General features: G+C 43.6%; 1 long non-coding RNA gene across 15 annotated transcripts in view; it reads right to left on the bottom strand.

The window, feature by feature from the left end:
* The window catches only part of LOC144288011 (uncharacterized), an 88,565-nt gene that overhangs the window by 59,508 nt on the left and 11,583 nt on the right, over nt 1-17,474 (bottom strand). Inside the window, exon 2 of one of the 15 annotated variants that reach the window (XR_013355935.1) lies at nt 2,476-2,526. The exons of the other annotated variants lie outside the window; for them this stretch is intronic. This is a non-coding gene — a long non-coding RNA (uncharacterized LOC144288011). The remainder of the gene's footprint in view (nt 1-2,475; nt 2,527-17,474) is intronic. 15 annotated transcript variants of the gene reach the window in all.

Below are 17,474 nucleotides of genomic sequence, written 5' to 3'. Positions count from 1 at the left end.
ATTTATGAAGGAGCCAGAAAAGCCAAAGAACCTGAGATAGCTAACCAATGAGGACATCAGTGAGCCCTGTTCCAAGAAGGCGCTGGAGCAAGGTTATAACTCAAGAGATTCTAATACTTTCACAGAAACAATTCCTATAGTAGATGGAGATTATTAACAGGCCCCACTTAGTGGCCAATCTGTACTCACACCTCTTTCCCTCCAACTATGTAATCTCCCCCCACTCCAACTCTGGACTTGGTCATTTGCCCTGCTTTGGCCAAAGAAATGTTGGCAGAAGCTTGACAAGAGCCTGCAAGTTTCTGCATGCCCCCTTGCATGACTGGGTTTGGACACTCTTGCACTATGACACAGCTACGAGAACACACTGGACTAGCCCATGGGAGGATGCACAATCTATGCAGTTGAGGCAAGTGGCTCAAGCGAAGGCCACCCTAGATCAGCTGATCTTTCAAGAAAACATGTCAAAGACAAGAAGCACAATTCATTCTCAACTGTTGATTGTAGACTTGTGAGTTAAATAAATGGTTGTGTAAGCTACTGAATTTTGGGATGACTTGTTATGTAGCATTATTTGAGGCAACAGATAATTGATACAGCAGTTATTTAGAATAAGGGTACTGCAACAACCAAAACTAAAAATTGTGGCATTGGCTTTGAGACCAGGCATTGGACAGAGGCTAGAAAAATGGTAAGAAAACTTCTCTAGAAGGATATACAAAAAGGCATGGGTTATGTAGCAGCAGAGAAAAAGACTGTAGAACCACCACATGTGATTATTCAGAAAACAGAAGATGTACTAATGAGGTTTGGAATTTAAGCAGTAACGTTTCTGGGGGCGGGGGGGTGTTCACGGTGTCAGTTCGGTTCAGTAAGTTCACGGCTCTTACTGCATATTGATAAGGTTCTATAGCAAGGAAGAGGGTTAGAAAAATAACTAACCAGTGTGTAAGGAAATTTAGAGGGACTATAATGGGACCAGAGCTTCTTAGCTGGAAAACAAAATTGTTGCTCATCTCTAATCCTCCGGTTAGCAAAAATTCTCAAAATAAAATGTATCCTAGGGCAAGTATCCAATCAAATATTTAAGACTTTTTATTATGACCCCTGAAAGAAAGAAAGAAAAACCTAGCAGATCCTGTATGCTAGACAAGGCTACTAGAAATCTTGAGCATTGTCCCACAGCAACCTGACTTGCCCAAGTAAGTGCTTAAGCTCTGAGAGAGATCTAGCTCTAAAAGTATGGTACGAGTTGCTTTTGGCTCATCACATTTATAAGAAACCCACAAAAAGTTTGAGGGTACTGTACTAAGAAATCCACAAAACGTTTGAGGGTACCATACTGTCAAAAGTCTCACCAATTTATACTAAAAGAAACAGAGACAGTCAAAAAAGTGTCTAGAAAACCTCCGGGCTCTCCATTTCTACAAACGGGGAGCGGACTGAGAATACTGTGCAAAGCACAGAGACGGCCAAGCATGGTAACAAAGTAAAGATATCCCACATGTTAGAGCACAGAGCTACATAAAACAATGGACTGGAAAGTCACTCTCAGGGAGAAATGAGGCCTAATCAAGAACATTCCACTCCTCTGAATCGGCAGTCCTGGAAGCATTTGCAAGGCTAGACTTCAGAGTTGCTATAAACTAGTACCTCTGTAAGTGTTTCTCATTCTTCCTCTTTTTAAATGGGGTAGTGTACTACAATTATCCTATTCTTACCTGGTTTTATTAGGTTTGGGGACAAATCACTTTTTTTTTTTCCATTCATAGATCTTCAACTCAAAGGAACTGTATCCAAGAAGTCACATTTGGATCTGTTAATACATGTTGACATCCTGAACCTTGAGCATGATGCTGTGATTAGATGGGATTTTTTTTTTTTAGGAATCTTGGGAGGAGGGAGCAAATATATTTTGCATATGGGGGTAAAATGAATAATTAGGACCAAAGTGTGGACATTTCATTTCTGTATCAGCTTCCATTCCAATTTCTGTATTAGTGTCCTACTGCCACACATAACAACAGATGACCCAAAAACTGAATGGCCTGAAACAACAATCATTTACTTAGCTCACAGATTTGCGGGTTCGTGATTTAAGTAGGGAATTTCTCCTGATCTTGGTTGGGCTCACTTGCATGTTTTCTAGGTCAGGTAGTAACTGGCTGGGATCATGTTTCTGGTGGTGGTTGGCTTGGGACATGCATGTCTCAAATGACCTCAGCCATGAAAAGTCTGCCCTCCACAAGTTTTTCTCATCCTTCCAGGAGATTAGACCTAGCGTAAACTCTAACTATGATGGAGCAAGAAGAGAGTGTGATTAAGATCATGATTATGAAGAGCAGCAAGAAAGTAAGCCTCATGGCATTTCCCAACCCTCTGTTTGCATCATACCTGCTAACAACTGACTGACCAAAACAAGTGAATGAATGAGTCCAGAAACAAGGGACGGGTCCATCAATACAATTAACTTACCATAATTCCCAAACGGTCTTCTTTGGAAACCAGTGTCCCCCAGATGCTTCACTGAAAAAAAGAGTTCTGTGGTCACAGAAATTTGTACAATGCTGATTATATCCTCTGGGTGAGTAACAGTCCTGATTAAGTTATTAAAGACTCATAGAATTCCTACGTCTGTTTACCCTGGTTTAATTGTTCTCTATCACGCTCGTTTAGTCATGAAACAATCACAAAAAAACTCTCAAACACAGCTTACAGAACAACTATTCCGTGAATCAGTCTGAGAAGCACTCGTCTAAGTTATGAAAACTTATAATAACTGCTTTACAAAGGGATTTAGGAGACCCAGAAGCTTTCATGACAGAGATAAATAAACTGCTCATGGTAATTATTTTCTCTATTCCTAGATGAGAAAACCAAAATCAGAAAAGTTAAGCAAGCCCCACAGGAAGAGAGCAGAGCAGCAAAGCTGGGATGCATATCCATATGCCTGATTCCAAACACCCATCACCTTATTATCTCCCTACCTGTCAATGGTGGAATGTCAAGACACCATAACAAATGGCAGGTGAAGCAGAACATGATAACAGTCTAATACTTGAAAAAATGTGTATTAGTGCTGGCTTTGCCACTAAGTGATCTTGAGCGGGTTACAACCTTCATAACAGAGTATACTGGAAATACCTTTAAAGAATCTGGAAAATATTTTGATGAAAAGCTCTTTGGGACACAAGAATCCTCTGAGGCTTTCCCATCTGCCACCATAAAGACGACCTAAAACTTACTGCCTTGTCATTCATCGGGTCCTGAACATAACAAATTCATTTTTTAATTTGTTTATTTCAATCCCTTAAGATATTCAAAATATCCTTTCAGCCTGAAACTCTTCCCTTGCCCTTTCTAATTTTCCAGTAAAATCTCGATGATGTATTCCACTGAGGGCATATTAATATTCTGAGGAGATACAATACCTGTACTGCAGACACTAATTTTAGAACATTCATCACTGAGGATGGTTTTCTTCTTCCTGTCCTAATTTTTTTTTCCAGGTTGTCAGCCTGTTGGACTACATTAAGCTGGGTGGTGACTTTCCTTTATTAAACATTTCTTTCCTGAGGGCCTGCCCTTTGTTAGGAATGGCAGGAGGCCCAGGAAAGGGAGAATCCAGAGCCCTTAGATGCCCTGAGCTCGCCCCCTAACTGGGGAGATAAAACTTGGAGCAACAGGAGACCACACAGAGAACACCAACTGAACGGCAGAAACAAGGTCACTGTCAGGGAAGCTCTTTTACTGTTGCGGAATCCATCTTGGCTTTACCTCACCATTGTGATGAGGCAATGAGGTGAACTGGTCTCAATATCATTTCCAACTCTATGATCTAATGTCTGGTTTTGGTACAGCAGCAGCCGCAACACCACACTATTCATTCAATGAAATACTTTGTTGTGCAGGAAGTATTCAAAATACATTCAAGTCTCCTGTTCTCCTGAAAAGGCAATCGGACTACTATCCTTTTTTATGGCCACCAGTCTAACAGTATATACTAGGATTGCTTCTCCTTCCTTTAGGAGGGAAAGCCTCCAGAGTAGGATTTCTCTACCTGGGCATTACTGACATTTTGAGCTGGATACTTTGTTGTGGGGTGCTCTGTGTACTGCAGGATGTTCAGCAGTTCTAGATGCCCAGTGGATGATAATAGCAACCCCCCACCCCTGATGTACAAATAAAAAATGACTCCAGACATTTCCAAATGTCACCTGGGGAACAAAATCTCTACTGGGTAAGAATCATTGCTCTGAAGTATAACGGAAAAGAAAAATCTTAATTTTTGAGTGAAAAATGGATACCACTACTTAGTAACATCCTGAGATTCCCTCCAAGCCCCTGTGTGCAGTTGGGACTTCCCACAGTTATTCACATCAAAGACCCTAATCTGGCAGCTGGTCTGTATCTTTTCCATTTGTCCTCCATCCCCTATTACCTTTTGCTACTCTACACACCAGGTTTTTGAGCTCTTTATCAGACTTCCAATAGGGACCCCATTCTCTGCATTTTAATGACAACCAATCTTGAGCAATTTGGGACACATTTAGTGGCAAAACTAGGGAAGACTCCCATGGCATGTCATGGCATCATCTTCGAAAGTCTTGCTTCCTGGATGGTGAGCCAGGGAGATGCATCAAAACATGCATCCTCCAGTTCCCTCACACTGCAGGGTGAATCTCTATAGACTCAGCAGAGCCCACTCCTCAAGACCTCTACTCCTACTGAGCTAGGGTCAAACTAACAGTCTTACATCCAGAGCCTCAAAAAAGAGTATCAGTTGTTTTAAATCATAAAGCTAGCAGATGGAAGAGCCAGGATGTGAAGGTGGCCTTATCTACCTCCAAATGCTCAAGTTCTTTCCTTCACCACCACAGAAATGCATTACTTCAGGAAAAATAGAAAGAACTGGGAACACCATGAAGGTCATTCCATATTTTCCCCCACAGACGCGGTTGCATGCCTACACACATCAACAGACCATGATATACATCTAAAAAACATATAATGCTTGCTATGTGGCAAGTACACCCTCATTTAATCCTTATAATAATCTTAACAGCAAATATTCTCTTTATTCCTTTTAATTAGATTTCAGAAGTGGTTTTCTTGTCCACCAAACTTAGTTCCCCTTTCTGTTTTAAGTCTGTGGAAGATAGAGCTTCCTACTGGTCAGTAGTTGTCCCTGCACTCAGGCCTGCACAGTGGGAGCTGCACCAGCAGGGAACCACCAGGCCCAGAGAGCACAGGGCACCTCCAGACCCCCACCACCTTGGGGTGAGTAGCAGTGAACTCTGGAACTGGGGCTATGCATTTGGCCTGAAATTCCTTTGCTCACAGCCTTTCCAGCAGCAGGATGCTCCTCCTCGTCAGTCTCTTCAGAACCTCTGTGAGGAGGGGATCAGATGAGACTTCCCTCAAGAGTTCAAGGGAGCCAGGACTGCACATGTGGAGAACGTCCCAGCCAGCTTCGGCCTCCTCTGACCTTGGGACTGAGTTCCCTGGGGTTGCACAGGATGGCCCCACCCACATGGGTAGAGAAGTGTGTCACACAGAGTGATGTTGGGCCAGTTAACATGAGATGCGTCTCACGAGGTTGGTGGTCAGTCCTGGAGCAGGAGCCACCAGAAGTCTCAGCTCTGGAAGACTGCCTGGATCTGGTCATGGAAGGTTCCAGGAGTGGCTCCCAGCCAATCACAGGAGCGGCTCCAGGGGCAGCAGCAAACTTCACAGCCCAGTGGCTGGTATTCCTGGAGGATGTGACGTGACCTCAGCCAGGTTTTCTCAGGCTGTCTTCACACAGAGCATAGATGCCATCACTTGTCCTTTTGTAGATGTACCGATCCACTTGGAAGTCAAGGTTGGCCCCATCTAAGTGAGTTCCTTTTGCAAGCAATTTGAGGACACCCTCCTCCTTCATCTGTAGGATATCCAGGGCCCCAGACATTGTTGAAAATTTCCCTCTAAGTCACAACGAAAACTCAAAACACCACAGTATGGACTCTGCTCTGGGTAATGCAGAAGGGCTCTTTATTCCTATTTAAAGTAAACAGAAAAGATCCCTGAGTGGCTCAGTGGTTTAGTGCCTGCTTTTGGCCCAGGATCAAGTCCTGCGTTGGGCTCCCTGCATGGAGCCTGCTTCTCCCTCTGCCTGTGTCTCTGCCTCTCTCCCTCTCTCTCTCTCTCTCTCTCTACATCTATCATGAATAAATAAATAAATAAATATTCAAAATAAACAGAGACACAGAGGTGTTTGTAACTTGACCAACATCACACGACTATTATGAGGCAGGACTGGACAAGTTCCAGAATGCTCCAATTACCTGTTTGTCCTTTGGAGGGAAAGAAATGTGTTTGGTATTAACCAAGTACAGTGATCCAGAGTTGTCCAAAGTAACAGAACCAACAGATAAGAGATACACATATGGAGAGAGAAAAGAGGAAGGCAGATTTATTTTAAGGTATGGTCCAAGCAATTACAGAGGCTAGCAAATTCAAAATTCACAGGGCATGTCAATGGGCTGGAAATTCAGGGTGATGCTGCAGTCTTGCCACTGACAACTGCAGGACAGGCCAGCAGGCTGGAAACTAAGGCAGAATTTCTATGTTGGAATCTTGACTCAAATTTCTTTTTCTTCAGGAAACCCATCTTTGTCCTGAAGGCCTTCAGATTAGATGGAGAATAATCTGCTTTTATTGAAAATCCGATTTAAACATTATTACATCTAAATAATACCTTCACGGCAATACTTAGGCTAGCATTTCATCAGACTCTAGCGCACTAGTCTAGACAGGGCACAACAACCTATTCAAGTTGACACCTAAAATTAACCATCACCCCAAGAAACAAGAATAAGGCACAAGTGTTGTTCTTAGCACCCACTGAATGATCAAGGGGAAGCTGGCGCTTTCAGTTCCAGCAGGAAGGAGGCACTGTGCTCAACACAGCAAAAACAAGAACAAAGTAGTGGGAAAGGCACAAAGAGGATTAAGCACGAAGACTACAAGAAGTGTTGAAAGCCAAGTACATAAACCACATCTTCTTTATCCATTCATCTTTCGTTGGACACCGAGGCTCCTTCCACAGTTTGGCCATGTATACAATGGAATATTACTCAGCTATTAGAAATGACAAATACCCACCATTTGCTTCAACGTGGATGGAACTGGAGGGTATTATGCTGAGTGAAGTAAGTCAGTCGGAGAAGGACAAACATTATATGTTCTCATTCATTTGGGGAATATAAATAATAGTGAAAGGGAAAATAAGGGAAGGGAGAAGAAATGTGTGGGAAATATCAGAAAGGGAGACAGAACGTAAAGACTGCTAACTCTGGGAAACGAACTAGGGGTGGTAGAAGGGGAGGAGGGCGGGGGGTGGGAGTGAATGGGTGACGGGCACTGGGTGTTATTCTGTATGTTAGTAAATTGAACACCAATAAAAAAAAAATAAATAAATAAATAAAAAAAAATAAAATAAAATGGTACAATTGCTGTGTAAAAAAAAAAAAAAAAAGAAAGCCAAGTACATTTGGAGAAGGCAGAGACAGGGGAACAATGCCCCTGGGCAGTGACAGTCCATGATGCTACAGGAATGAGCAAAACAGGATGGCTTCCTTCCTTGAAACCCGCGCTTGCAAATGAGAGCTCACTTGTTTCAGATAAGCGTCCACGTTAGCAGACCAGTGTGGCACAGTCATGGAAATCATGTGGTTTTAAATAGCTCTGAAAACCTTCTTCCCACCTAAAACTCTCCTATCATCCCAAATGGCTTTTAAGGGTGTTCTCTGATGGTAAGCACATGAAAATACACGCCGAGCTCTTGCAAATGTTCCATCTAGAGGGAGGCATGAGGGACTGAGCATAAGTTAACAAGCTTCCTTTGCAAGAGGGATTTCCACTGCCCACAGTCCCTTCTAGTGCTGTCTGCATCCCTTGGCTTGGTTTCAGAGATTTTATGTTGTTGAGGTTTTTTTGGTTTTGTTTAATAGGTTTTCTCCCTAATAAAAATGATTAGTGGAGAGAGGTCCCGAGTGCTGCAAAAATACATGGTAGATGTTATGTATTAAAAACTGGGTTGGGATCCAGGTGTCAGCTTCTTCTTAAAACTCAGCTCAGAGCTAGTTCCAGTTCTCCTTGCTATGTTCAGACTGGCCTCTGGAGAGGAAAATGTCCATGTGTAGTGGCTTTGTGAAATGCTTAAGTGGTACAAAAACAAAACAAACAAACAGATAACAGGAGATGACTCAGTTGTTCAAGAGAGAGATCACAGTTCCAAAATACATTCCCATTTCTCTTCCTTTGATAGCTGATTTTGGGCAATTAACTACTCTATGCCTCAGTTTATCCATCAGCAATACTCAACCGGTAATAACATTTGTCTGCCTTTTTCCTAACTAATAAGTAATAAATCAGGAAGCTGGAACACTCTATAATCTTAAAGAATATAAATCAAGCACAGAAAAATAGAGAAACCATCAATATCATCACCTTAGGTCAAAATCAGGATTTAAATTCCAGGCTCCACTGATGAAAGGCTAGTGGGTGGAAATGCTGTCAGTTGGCCCATAGCTCTTGTCTCCATGTTTAACACATTCGCCTTGAGATCAAGGAGTCTTTAGTGAAAGACAACCTCACAGTACAGTAGCATTGTTATAATAGCAGATTGACAAAAATGGAGACAGATGGCTGCTCAGTGGCAGGTTTTTAAAATGAATTTATTGTTTATGAAATGTGCTAGATTGATGGCGCCAGTGACTGAGTCTGCCACTTAAAAGGAGAGATCAAGGGGGGACAATGACAATGACCTGGGCAGCCTCTCCATAATCCCCCCTACCCAGGCCCAGGCAGGAGGCTTGGGCTAGCTGCCAAGTCTCCAAAAGGGAAACAGTATTTGGACTCATGGCGACACTCACTGTGGAACAAGAGAACAGATGCAGCCCTGTTGTATTCCTCACACTGGCAGAGAAAATGAGAGAAAATGCCAGTGAGTGCCAGTTGTGTGAGGATGGAAGAGAGATCAGGACTCTTCTCCTGGCTATTGTCTTGTGTGTTCATTTCTTGGGGAAATAGCAAGGCGCACAGGTTGAGCTAACGCATTCCCCCAAACGGGAGCACCAACCGAACCAGTGATGTACACAGTCATCACAGCATTAATGCTTAAAGAGGTCACGACTGTGCTCATCAAATCTCCTGAGGTCTGACAGGTTCCAACCACCATTTCTTCCAATTCCACACAGTCTTTTAGTTAGCCCTCCCAGGCTTCAGTGAGTTTTATGATGTCCTTCTTTCATCACATCAAAGGATTTCTGCCAATCCCAAATGGCCCAATTGTTTTCTGAGCTATTTTCTTGAAGGAGGCTCAAATTTCAGTAAAACACTCCAGTGTGGTACTCTCCCCTGGCACCTTTGAGCCACCTCTAGCACCTTTTTGTCAGGCACTGTGAGTCAGCGACATAAAGAAAAATCACATCCTAGTAAGAGGGACTGTAAACCAAGGAACGCTAGGCCCTACAGAGTACCAACTGGCTGAGAGCTTCCATGATGTGCCCTCTACTGGCTGACCTGTTCTACTGTCTTTACTGTCTACACACAAGGTTCAGAGCCATTACTGGACCTGTATGTGGTACCATAAAAGTATTCCTGGGATAAGCTGCACTCGATGGGTCAGCGTTGAATACTCTGTGATCGTAACCTTAAAAAACATTCTGGCTTGCCACTCAAGAGACAAGGGCAATCCCTGTGAGGCATGTAGGCCATGCATTCTGAACACTTCTGGGTAGCCTCAAATATATGCCCCCTTAATCCCTATCTGAGGGGACTGCTCATATACGGGGCACCGTCCCTGATTCAGCCTAGCACAACATCTCTGCAGCTGAGCTGGGGCTCTGCTGGATGTGGCTAGCCAATCCAGTTAGAGCCCTTCTTGGATAGCTGCACAGTGGGATCTACACAGCCATCAGAAAGGAAGGACTCCAGAAGCTGAGAGATACCCTAAGACCAGGCAGGCCAAGCAGAAGCTGTGAAGTTAGAGGAGGGCAAGATGTCAGTCAATGGGACAGCCGAGGTGGGCCAAAATTGCTGTCACCACAGTGATGGAGCAGAACCAAGAAACAATCTCTTCTTGTTCCCATGAGTGACCTGGTATGAGCTTTGCTCCATGGCTAAGAGCTGGTTCCTAGGCTCCCTGCCTTTCCCCATGTACTATTTCTTAACTGACTCAACCTCAGTATGTTCCTGTTGCTCACATCTCACCAGTCCCTGTGCCTAACACGGGTATCACTTCACCATAACTTGGGTCAACTAAATGTGAGGGTCAGTGTAACTGCCGTGGCGTCAATTTATAACAGCTACATTTAGTGCCAGGGTGAATCTCCAAGGTGGCCTGTGGTTAGAGGAGGATTTACTTATGCACTTCTTTACCCAGGCATACATAGTCTTGAATGCCTACTATGTGCCAAGCAATGCACCAGGCATTACAGATATGAAGGAAAATTAGAAATGGACCTCAAGCTCGACAGCGTTCACAGAACTTGAACTACATCCATGGTTTTCTGATTGTTTGGCAGCATGCAGAAGCAAAAGGCACCCCATCTTCATCTCTCTGGTCAGAGATTATGTAACAAACTCTGCCATTGAAGAAACACCACCGCTGCCAATGAGACGACACGAACGTAAAAGGGTCTAGCTGTATAGACAGCTAAGAAGAGAAAATTAGAGTTATACATCTAAAGCAAATGAGCGAAAGGTTAGCTCTTCGACTCAAGTCCCAACAAAAATAAAGAATCAGCTGAAAAAAGATGAAAGCACTAAAATAGTGCAGGGACACTTTTTAATGGTATGTTTGTGATACAAATGCAATTCCAACCTGCCCAGGTTTGGTCAGCAGGCGGGAGAAGGGCAACATAAGTTCCTATTGAGAATCAGAGGAAGCCTGGGTCAAGAGAAAAATACAAAAATGACTATTTTCCCCTGGGATCATTCTAAGGGAGGAAAGAGCTGCTGTTAGCCCTCCAAAAATGCTTTTGTGTAAATTAGAACAAGATGCCTCCTCTGGGCCGACAAAGCCCCATGCCAGCACATATACCTTGGCAATTAGAGTATAGGATGCATTTCCACCTTCATTTCTCCTCTTGGCAAGGTGTCTTTGTGCAGTTAACAACCTACAAGCCCTTACATGGCAGAGAGAAAGTGGGAAGCAGAGAAAGAAACACAGAGGGGCAACAGAGTTGTGCAGAGAGAAACAGAAACTGAGAGAGAAAGAAGAAAACTGAGAGATGGGATGAAAAAAAGAAGGGAAGAGAAGGAAAGGCAGAGAAGGGAGGGAAAAGAAGAGGAAGGGACACTCCCGAGAAAAAGACAAAGGACGCCACGTGCTTTATAGCTGTTTGTCATGGCCAGTCAATGCTTGGTAACAATGGGGGAAGCAGGCCTTCCAATTCAATTTAAATCAACACACCTGTCTTGAGGACTGACTTGTGAAAACAAATCTGAGTGACCAGCTTCCTGTCTTGAGTGGCCTATTGCCTGCTCAGGAGAGCATAGAATAAAAGAAAATGTCTACCAGCCATTCTGGGAGCACCAAGGCACACATGATTAATTTTGACCAAAAAGACCCATTTCAGTCAAGGTAATGGAGGTCTCATGCCTTTCTTAGGCAACTGAAAAATCGAGCATTGACCGGAAGAAAATCAACTAACCAACCACCCACCCACCAGTCAACCAACAGAACCCTTGCCTGTAAGGCACATATTATTGAGACAAATATTTGCTGGAGCTTAATAAAAATGCCAGATGTCTGGTCAGGCATCTCTGAGTATCAAGGTTTTCTGTTAAAAACAGAAACCGCTGAGGTGATCCACCCCCCCCCCCCCATTAACACCACCACAAAAAAAAAAAAAAAATTCTCTCTCACCTACCCCCATCTGCCATGTGACCTGATTTTGGCGATTTCTTTAGCAGTTTGAGGACAATCTCCTTATAGCACATGGCATTTCCTAGCTCAGCACCTCAATTACCAATTTAGAATCTCCCAAGCAGCTGCAACTTAGAAACATTTTTGTTTTAAAGACTCTCCAAAAACACCTGAAAATAGCCCTGGTCATTATCAGTTCAGTTCCAAAACTGAGGAATACCCAACAGCTGAGAACCAAGCTCTATACATATGAGCCCAGAATTCATAGATGTTTGCAGGAAGAGAGACACTGAGAAAGGGAAAAGGTGTGCTAAAAATAAGACCCACTTGCATGCTTTCATCAGAAAGGTCATGTCCTCATTTGTTGGTTCTTTCGAGCATTCATTCAACACAAATTTACTAAGTCCCTGCCTGAGTATTAAAGACTGAGTCAGACTCTGCAGATAGTGCAGTGATGGAGAAAGAGGTAAATCCTGCCCTCCAGGAACTTACAGTCCCGTTATACAAAGAATGACACAACTAATTAATGATCTAGTAAGCACTATTACATAGTGACCACGAGTGTAACTGAGCCCAAGTACAGGGCTCTAGACAGGTAACTGAGGTATCTGAGATATGAGAACAGGAGTTTGCCAAAGAGTTAGGAGACAGCAGACGACGGAGACAGAACAGCCATGCAGAACGCCCTGTAGCCAGCTGGCTCCCACCCAGATCAAGAGAAGTACTGGGGTGGACGTAGGCTTTCAGTCATTGGACTCTGGAAGACCAAGTTAAGGGTAAGCTCTGTTTACTACCTTTTAGACTGAATCATGGTTTTTCTCTTTGTCTCAGTTGTCTGAATCTAAAAATACTGAAAAGAAACACCTGATCTCTAGCCTGTGAGCTGGCTGCAATGATCCATTCTAGAGATGCCAATATAAAGAAGTTAACTCTTGAAATCCAAACCACAGGATGACACAGGGCTCCAGTAGCCCTCTCTACTTCCCAGCTCCAAATAAAGCCACCGCACCACCCAAGGGACCTCTCTGCTTCTCTTGGCAACAGATTACATAGCTCCCAGTATCTTCCATTAGCTGGAGCTTCCTGAGAGCTCTCCGAAGGCTGCCCTGCTTCTCTGTGGGAACAGAGTACAATCTCTTGACTTTAACATCGTCCGTTCCCTTCTAAGAAGGTTAAATAGCACAAATGGCTTTATTATATCCTTTTTGGGTCTATACTCCTGCCATTTAATCATTTTAATTCCTTTTCCATTCATTAGAAAAAAGGAATGCCAAGAGAGGAGAATCCCAGAATTCATATAAGTTTGAGTAATAGCCCTTAAAAAAAAAAAAAAAAAGGCATTTCAATTCTTTTCACTTCCCTTTCACTAGTCAGATTCAGCTAATGGCATACAATAGAGGGAGACACGGTGTTCTTCTAACATTTACAATATGCAATTTTGCAGCCAGCATAAGAACTAGGTGGAAGTCTTTCTGTTTCTGAGATTGCTGGAATTTCAGGTACAGTGTAGTCCAGAGATGGGAGATGAGTTTCTGCCCTGGATTTCAATTCTTTAATTGGCAGTGGTGATCAGGAGCAGATTCTTGATGATTCTGAGACTGCGCAGGTCTCACCAGGCAGGTCTGTGTGGTTAGCCAACGACACAACATGGTAGTAGTGTAGTCACAGCAAATGTGCCACACATTTTCCATCCCTGGCAGTGCTTAAGAGAATTCATTGGCTTTTGAGCTTGACAGCCTTAGTTGAATTCTGGCTTAGTAGTTATCAGGTTATGATCTTGAAATTAAAACAAGGCCATAGAAGGTCATATATTAGATCTTCAAGATCTCATCAGATTAAGTTACTACCATCTGCTCTGACCAGGGGAAAATTGTCACAATCTTCACTATCCTACGCACACAAACATAGTCACCCAAACAGTAATAACCCATATTTGATTAGTCTGTGGCCCCCATCTGCTGCTGCAGGATCACCTGCCCTTGGGAAATTCTTCACATCTCCTGTCTTTCCATAGGTTTCTACAGGGTAGGTCTGTTCCCGCTAGTGGCACTGGTATGCCAGGCCCAAGGGATAACACCACTCCCAGAAGTATCCCATTTCCCTCCACAATCTACCAAGACTAAACAGTCCCCACCACTCCCACTATTTGTCTTACAAGTGCAGGGGGTACCATTGCTCCTCTATCAGGTAGCACTTCTCAGTACTAAGCCGTGCTGAGAGATGCAGTGAAATGAGAATAGGTAGAATTTTAAGAATGACCCACCATGACCATCATCTTTGCATCCTTTCCCTTTTGAATGTGTGTGGGATCTGTGGACATGATGAGACATCATTCCTGTGATTGTTACCTCCAATGGCAAAGGAAAGATTATCCAAATGGGCCTATTTTAACTGAATGAACCCTTTATTTTTTTTTTTTTTTAAGATTTTTGTTATTTATTCATGAGAGACACAGAGAGAGGCAGAGACAGAGGCAGAGGGAGAAGCAGGCTCCCCGCAGGAGTCTGAAGAGGGACTCAATCCCAGAATTCCAGGATCACACCCTGAGCCAAAGGCCAACACTCAACTACTGAGCCACCCAGGTGTCCCCCTAACAAACCCTTTAAAAGCAGATTTCCCCAGCTCATGGCACAGGGAGAAGTCAGACGGAGAGGAAGCTAATATACAAGAAGGATCTAATATACTACTGCTTGCTTGAAGGTGGAGGGGCAACATGGGAGAAATGCAGGCGCCCTCTAGAAACTAAAAGAGCCTCCTCTTTAATGGTCAGAAAGAAAACAAAGATCTCAGACCATCAACCACAAGGAACTGAATTCTGTCAACAATGTGAATGAACTTGGAAGAAGATTCTTTCCCAGAGCCTCCAGGTAAAAAGCCCAGACTGGCCAGCCTTGGGAGACACTAAGCACAGAACCCAGCCACACCTGCCTGGACTTCTGACCTACGGAGCTCAGAGATTATAAATGAGTGTTGTTTTAAGCTGCTAAGTTTTAGTAGTATATTAAAAAGAAATATGAAACTAATACATGTCAAAAGGGAAGAAACAATTCTCTCTATTCAATGGCCCCACAGCAGTGTTCTTTGGCAGCCATAATTTACAGTTCAGGGAAATGGATCTTTCTGATTTCCAAGGATACATGGATCCAACGGGTAATGGGTCTAAAGATAGTCATTACTGTCTTCAGAGTTACCCTTTTTAGCTACTGGTTAAAACTCTGCAGGTCTTATTTCTTTATAACAAGTTCTTGTAGGAGGCTTCCCAATTCCACGCTGAAGAGACATAGAGGTCATTTCTATTCATTCACTCATTCATTCATTAAACAGTGGATGTCTACCACCGGCTGAGCTCTGTTCTAGGCTCTGGTATACAAAAGAAATGCATCAAAGTCCTATATCTCACAGAGCTTATGTTTTCATAAGGAGTAAAGAGACAAATACATATCTATGTCAAGTGATGCCAACTGCTACGAGGTTAAATAGAGGAGAGTAGGAATTAAGAGAAACCCCAGGCGTGGAGAAAGCATTTTATACACAGTGGTCAGCAATGAGCTGGCAGGGGAGCCATTTAGGCAACTAAAGAGTGAGCCACACAGCTATGCAAGGGAAGAGCACTGCAGCCAGAGGGGATTCTAAGTGTGCAGGTGCTGAGGTGGGAGAGGGCTTGGTATATCTAAGGACTGACACTGCTGAAGAGGAATGAGCAAGGAAGAAAGAAAAAGGCAATGAGGTCAGTGAAGTATCAGGGGCTAGATCATGGAGGGCCCTAGAGACCACTGAAGAACTTTGAATTTGCCCTGGATGAGATGGAAAACGTTGGAGGGATTTAAACAGAAAAGTCACCATCTGATTTGCACTTCTTTGGCAGAGGTGCCAAAGGAGGCAGGGGAGAGTATATTGTGGGCTGGTAAACAGAGAAAGGGGGGTGGGGGCCTGCTGGTGAGGCAGCGTTGGGAGACACTGAAAAAGAGTGCTAGATTTTGCGTTTATTAGAAGGGGGTTTGGCAAGATTGGTGGAGGAGTTAGATATGGAATGTGAAGGAAAGAGAAGAGTCACGAAAAACACATGCCTATGCCTGAACTCCAGCAGTGGAGGTGGCCTCAGTTCTTTCCCAGAAGATACTTCCTGCTATCACTTCTGTTTTTTCAGTTCTCAGGTACCACCACACATTCTGGAAGCCCAGTGGTTGTGATGTCCAGGCTTAACCTGAGATCCTTGCCTTGGGAAATAAATAAAATTCTGGACACAGCCAAGTTTGTGTCGGGAGGCAACCCAGGAGAGGCAAAATCTTCCAAGCAATAAAGATTCCTGACCTAGCAACCAGCCTGTATGTATCCTTGTTTAACGTGAAAGGGCAGAAAATACGGCAGTGGTTCCCCAGCCCCTAATTCCAACTGACTTACACAGTTTTGTCCAGCTCACGAGCATGATGTTAAACATCAGTATGAGTATGAAATCTGGAACCCAGTTCTAAGACATCTGGAGTCCCAGTTAAAGAACTGGTCCCAGCAATTATTTCCTGGGTTCTATAGCATTTCAACCCAATCACTGCTTTTATATACGAGCAGAGAACAAGTCCTGGAGTTTTCCTGACATGAAAATCACGTAAGGGCTCTGCATGTAGGGTGCCATTTTATAAATGAGAAATGTGAATAAAAGTAAATCTTTATACAGCTAGAAACAGTTCAGGGGCAGTTTAATGGGTGATCAGCCCATTAAACAGCCAATACTTTATGATGGCTCAGATCATGATCTCAGGGTCCTGGGATTGAGTCCCATGGTGGTGGGCTCAGCACACATCAGGGAATCTGTTTTAGGATTCTCTCTCTCCTTCTGCCCCTCCCCTTGCTCTCTCTCACTCTCTCTCTAAAATAAATAAATCTTAAAAAAAAAAAGTCAGTTCAGACAAGATGGTATATACCCATTCTCTAGACACCTCCCTACTAAGCACATGTATAAAACAGGAAAATGGTGCTAGGGGCACCAAAGGAGACCAAAATATGGCAAGGAGGTGGCCAGCTGATTTGGGAACCCAGGACCTGAGGAACAAGACAGTGGTGAGGCATCTTGCATCCCCCTGCTCAAAAGAAAAAGGCCACCCAGACCCAGAATCTCCGATCTCCAATTTAGCAATAGAAGGCCTCCCAGGACATTCCTCCCTGGAAAAGACCGGAGACTCTCTGACAACAAAGGAGGATCATTGGAGGCCCACCAGAGATGGCCAGGAGGCACTCTCCTTCCTAGCAGGCCTCACTCTCCTTTTCTACCAAGATATACCCAAGGGCTGGCAGGAGAGAGCCAGCTACAGTAGGCAGCCAGTCCTGTAGCCTCTTACAGTCTAAGACCCTCTTTCTCCACCCAGAGACAAAGGTGGTGGGAGAGGGAAGAGAGAAAGGGCAGTCCCAGCAACCAAGCTGATGGAAATAACATGAAAAAAAGCTGATAAAAACTAAAGAGCTAAAACAAACTTTAGTTCATAAATGATTCTGGTATTTTTGCAGCTAAGGATTAATAGGATGATATGGTAGGATTGAGCTGTGGAGCCAATAAAAAAGGTCT

This window comes from Canis aureus, chromosome 17, assembly GCF_053574225.1.
Source record: "Canis aureus isolate CA01 chromosome 17, VMU_Caureus_v.1.0, whole genome shotgun sequence".
Classification (NCBI taxonomy): Eukaryota; Metazoa; Chordata; class Mammalia; order Carnivora; family Canidae; genus Canis; species Canis aureus.
This window is presented reverse-complemented; position numbering and strand designations above follow the sequence as displayed.